At 37.2% G+C, this 5,981-nt stretch overlaps 1 pseudogene; it reads left to right on the top strand.

Annotated features, from left to right (window-relative positions):
- Positions 1-1,518: 1,518 nt before the first annotated feature.
- On the top strand, positions 1,519-2,313 carry LOC118994190 (pre-mRNA-splicing regulator WTAP-like; annotated as a pseudogene).
- Positions 2,314-5,981: the final 3,668 nt, after the last annotated feature.

Here is a 5,981-nt window from a genome sequence, read left to right as displayed (position 1 = left end):
ACATCATTTATTATGGCCATTGTCATTCCCAAGCTTTAGGGAGCCCATATGAGGAGTGTATCATACAAGCTTCAAATGTCTATGCTAGGATGCTAGGTTCTGAATCATAGGAGAATGCTTCCATGCCGGTTAATTCTCTGCTGTTCAGCTTTAGCATCCACCCCCATCCTGTCCAGCCCAGTCAATTCTGTTCTCCCATGTCTTCTTCTAGTTCCTGCTGGAACCCTTTAGGCAGGCCATACAAATCTTCTGGTAGGAAATTAGCAACTAAGTGTTCCCTCTCAAGAAATATTGAACAATGGCCTTAGTTATTGGACTGGAAGTAGTGAAGGCAGATGAGGGTCTTGAGGAAGAAAATCATCATGTTATGAGACAACTACCTGAGCTAAATTCCTTGTAGAGCTTTTAGGAAGGATAGAAAGCTCTAGCAAGGAGAAAAATATGTCTTTTCTACTCATAGGTTCTAGCTAAAACGGTGTCTGAGATCTGGTAAGGCACATTCACTCTAATGTCTCTATCCAGAGTCTCAAGGCCGTCTCCTTTGTAAAGTCCTTGAATTAAGTGAAGAAATCGTTTGACATTTGTGAACACAAACAACTAGAAACATGTAAGAGTACAGCAGTATGAGTTAGAGATATATAAGAGATGGAACATCTGAGGAGAAGAGAATATTATTGATGGTGAAATTTTTTGTGACTATAAAAAATAAGCATTTAAATGGCGACGAAAGGATGCATTTTAATGCCATGACAAACTGACCTTTTGGGGAGAAAAAAAAGAAAGAAAACAACAAGTGTCATTGGCAAGTCATTGGCAAGTGCTGAAGAAAGAGGAAGATCAAAGAGTTTGGCCCAGAAGGTCTGAGTTTGGATCATCTCAACTAGGATGGCAGGTAAAACTACAAAGGGAAATTATAGGACGCGGAACTTAAGTAGTATGCAAAAGTTTTGTAAAAGATCATTTAAGTAACATCATAGGGAAGACATGAAATCATAGAGCTATAAACCTTAGGAATAGGAGCATTTCAAAAATAATTTATTGGATCATTCATTCAAGGAATATGTACATATTAAACACTATGCTATGCTCAGGGCTTACAATGGATAATGAAGTTGACAAATCTCTTGCTCTCATGAAAAATATGTAAGGTGGATAAGTGTTCATGTACCATTTGTGCATCTCAGTTGACAAGTGTGTATTGAGTATATTTCACATGAGTTAACTATTCATGATATTGTTACTGACTGTCTACTATTTGATGGACTTTGCAATATTTTTGAGATGCAAAAATAATCGTAAGAATCACATTCCATTTTTGGATGATTCCTCCTCTAGTATGAGATTGGTTTTGGAAACAGTCTCACTATGTTCTTCAAAGGAAAGGAAAAGGCCGTGCCTCTGTTTTCTATCCGGCATCACAAAACATGAGGAGATTTGACACTTGTTACCATTTGATGCTTTGTCCTAGCAAACTGCAGTGGCAACTAAGTGGGCAGTTTCACAGGTGCCTGACAGAAGATGGGGGGAAAGGATGTATTGATTAGAACTGTGGGCTGGCATGAGACATTTTGTGATGTGGAAAAAAAAGAGAAGAAAGAAAACCAAACAGGCCAAAAGTGTAGAATGCTTATCCAGAAGAACCAAGAGCTTAGAAAGCAGCTGTCCCAGGGATATATTGTGCAACTTGCAGAAGAATTGGCTTTACAGAAGAAATATAGTGAGGAGCTTAAAAGTAGTCAGGATGAGCTGATTGACCCCATCATTCAACCTGACAAAGAAGAAAAGGAAATGCATAGTACCATTCTAGTTCTTCAGCAACAATTGAAAGGCACAGGCCAGCGATTGGCCCAGTACCAACAGCAGCAGATACAGGTACCCCAGCCCCAAGTACCGGCAGCCCTACATCTTCCCAGCCAGTCGTGCAGGCAGAGGCCCCAGCTAAAGACTGCAGTCCACTGGCCAAAGGACCAAGTAATGGCAGTTCCTCCTGACAGAGGATTCCTGGATTTCACAGGGAGGGAGATGCAACCTCAGATGGTTTTCTTCTTCTCCAGGGAATGGTAATAAGGCCTTCACCAGTTCAGAGAGAACTGGCAGAGGCAGTAGTTACATAAACCGACTCAGTATTGGGATGAAAGTGTAGACTCCCCCAGGGGCAGTGAACACCCTCTCACACCCCACTCAAATGGCACAGACTCTAATCATGACCCTCGAGAGAAGAAAACAGTGAATGGGAAGGGTAACTGAACTCGGGTTCCTACCACGTTCAGAATGGCTTGGACTCGTGTAAATGTACAGGGTTCAGTTTTGTGATATTTTTCCAGCTAGTTTTATACAGTGGCATTTAATTTGAGAGAGGAAGCTATCCAGAAAATTAACAAATTAATGCATACTCTTGTCAGAATTTGCTTTTTTTGTAGGTATGTTTTTTTGTTTTGTTTTGTTTTCCCTTTTTATTTCCTACTTTGCTTCAATACCTCTGCCTCTTTGGAAATTGTAACCGTCAATTACTTTTTGGCTAAAAGGACATTTTGAGTAGTGTCAGGTTATTTTCATGCGAGTTAATGTGCAGTTGTAAATGGAAATCTTTCCTTAAAGTATAACGTGACGATGTCTTTATAAATCAGTGCCCACCTAGAACCTGTGCTGTGCAAGGGCATTCTGTCTCGTGCTGCTCTGTCCTTATGCACCACTCAGTCCTGTTAGAGTAGATGTGGGACCGTGACTGCCGAGATTGCCCAGGGCAGTGGTTTTATCACTGTCAACCAGACTTGTTGGTGGAGTCTTATGGTAGTTTGCATGTTAGATGCAGGTTGTTTCCACCATTCACCTGTGCATGTTCTCCTTAGGTGACTGAATGTTTGAGAAACTTGTGTGCACAGTTACCCAGTTTTTATGACCTGCTGTGGCCCGTTAATGCACATTGCTCTGTGACTCCGGTATATCTTCCCTGTACTGACCAAATCTAAATAAGTACATTTACGATAAAAAAGAACCTCACAATAAAGTAAAAATCCAATGTGGAGAAACACACACCAAAATCCTAGCACCCTGCTTAATGGTAGGGCAGAGGTGAGGAAATAAGTAGCATTCTTATCAAAGTTAATAATAGCACAATAATGACCTTTGTCGAAACTATTATTTACCATTACTTAAGTGAATTCAGACAACACAATCACATGGGAGAAAGATATAGAGGGTTACAACTGAAAATAAGACAAAATATAATTAGTAGATAACATATTTGTTTATTTGGAGAAACCCAGAATGCTAATTAGAGCATTATTGTAAGTGTTGAGAAGTGTGTTAATACATGATTATTACTAAAAACACAATCCTTATTATTTACAAACATTGAAAATAAAATAAAAGGTTTTATGACTATACTGTCTAATTAAAATACCTAGGAATAAAATTAAAATAAATGTGTTAAATCTGTATGAAGAAAATGTATGAGGAAAACATAAAGTGTTGTATGTTTCAAACATACAAAATTAAGCAAAACAGTAGGTGAATCTGTGTACACATATTATCCAATCACAATAATACTGTTTCATCTATGCTCCCATCCGTGTTATTCTGAATAATTCTAGACATGAAATTACTTCATCCAGAAATATTTCTGTATGTATCTTGTATTATTTTAATAGTTTATTTTTATTGTATTTGATTTCCATTACCCTTTATCCCCTTATATCCTCATCTATCTCCACCCCCCCAATCTGTTGTCTGTGACCACGAGTTCTTTTTTTTTGCTCTATCCCTCCACCCCACAAACCCCCTAGAGCTACCGGTCCACTGTATATCTATGAGTTTGTCTCTACTTTGCTTGTTAGTTTAGTTTGTTTATTAGATTCCACATATGAGTAAACTCATATGGTATTTGTCTTTCTCTGACTGGCTTATTTTATGTAGCATAATATTCTCCAGGTCCATCCATGCTATTGCAAAAGGTAAAATTTTCTTCTTTTATATGGCTGAGTAGCATTCTATTGTGTAAATGTACCACAGCTATTTTATCCACTCATCTAGTGGATAGCATACTTAAGCAGCATACTTAAGCTTCCTCCAAATCTTAGCTATTGTAAATAATGCTGCAGTGAACAAAGGGGTGCATAGATTCTTTAGAATTAGTGTTTTAGGTTTGGTCGGATAAATTCCCAGGAGTAGAATTGCTGGGTTATAAGGCAATTATAAATTTGTTATAAATTTGTTTTAAATTTTCGAAGTAACTCCATACTACCAGCCATTTTCACAATGGCTGTACCAGTCTGCATTCCCACCAACAGTGTGGAACTGTTCTCTTTCTCCACATCCTCACCAACACTTACTGTTGATTTATCGATGATAGCCATTCTGACAGGTGTGAGGTGCTATCTCATTGTGGTTTTAATTTGCACATTTATTTTAACATCACAAAACATCCAATTATCTTTTAATTAAATGATAACATCTTAATATCATATATCCAATTATCCTTTAGAATATCTAATTTCTGGATTTGTTAAAGCACATATATTTACGTATTTAAGATTATATTATTAAAATTAAAGCTTCATATATGTGAAACAAATACATTACATACATACATTACACTACAAGTGTTTTTGTTGAAGGAACTAGGCACTGGGTCATTTGTGCTATGTAGTTTCATGCCATGTAGTCCAACTTGTTCCTCTGACATCTCTATTTCACGTAAATTACATCTACAACCTTCATCTCATGTGAGTTCAATTTTTTTGCCAAGGATACTTTATAGGTAATGCAATGTTCTTTCATGAGGAGACACGTATTGTCTGGTTGTCTCCATTTTTGTAATGTTAAAAGCTGTTCATGCTCAATGACTAGATTCATTCATTTAATAAGAATTGAGAAATTCTGATCTTCTAAGTTGAACATTAATCCTTAACTTACTAGCTGAGATATTTCTATAAAGAAGTTTTTTCTTCTCCACTGGCAGAATACATATAGAAAAGCAGAATAAAGTTAAAATTTTCTTAAAGTTAGATGTTTTCAAAATAAAGTTTTTTAAATTTTTTAAATATTATATTGATTATGCTATTACAGTTGTCCCATTCTTTTCTCCCCTTTATTCCCCTCTGCCCTGTACCCTCCCTCACACCAGCATTCCCCACCTTAGTTTATGTCCATGGGTCATACGTATAAATTCTTTGGCTTCTCCATTTCCTATAGAATTCTTAACCTCCCCCTGTATATTTTGTACCTATAATTTAGGCTTCTTATTCCCTGTACTTTTTCCTCCATTCCCCTTCCCCCTCCCTGCTGATAACCCTTCCTATGATCTCTAGTTCTGTGACTTTGTTCCTATTCTAGTTGTTTGCTAAGTTTTGTTTTTTTTTAGATTTGGTTGCTGATAGTTGTAAGTTTGTTGTCATTTTACAGTTCATAGTTTTGATCATCTCTTTTTCTAAGATAAATACCTTTAACATTTCATATAATAAGAGCTTAGTGATGATGAACTCCTTTAACTTGACCTTATCTGGGAAGCACTTTATCTGTCCTTCCATTCTAAATGATAGCTTTGTTGAATAAAGTAATCTTGGATGTAGGTCTTTGCCTTTCATGACTTTGAATACTTCTATCCAGACCCTTCTTGCCTGCAACATTTCTTTTGAGAAATCAGCTGACAGTCTGATGGGAACTCCTTTGTAGGTAACTTGTCTCCTTTTCTTTTGCTGCTTTTAAGATTCTCTCCTTATCTTTAATCTTGGGTAATGTAATGATGATGTGCTTTGGTGTGTTCCTCCGTGGGTCCAATTTCTTTGGACTCTCTGAGCTTCCTGGACTTCCTGGAAATCTATTTCCTTTGCTAGGTTGAGGAAGTTCTCCTTCATTATTTTTTCAAATAAGTTTTTCATTCCTTGCTCCTCCTTTTCTCCTCCTTCTGGCTTCCCTGTGATTCAGGTGTTGGAATATTTAAAGCTGTCCTGAAAGTTCCTCAGCCTTTCCTCATTTTTAAA

Source organism: Sturnira hondurensis, unplaced genomic scaffold (genome assembly GCF_014824575.4).
Source record: "Sturnira hondurensis isolate 20B ecotype Veracruz unplaced genomic scaffold, ASM1482457v3 Scaffold0000880, whole genome shotgun sequence".
Classification (NCBI taxonomy): Eukaryota; Metazoa; Chordata; class Mammalia; order Chiroptera; family Phyllostomidae; genus Sturnira; species Sturnira hondurensis.
The sequence above is the reverse complement of the archived record's forward strand: the minus strand, read 5'-3'. Positions and strand labels throughout refer to the sequence as shown.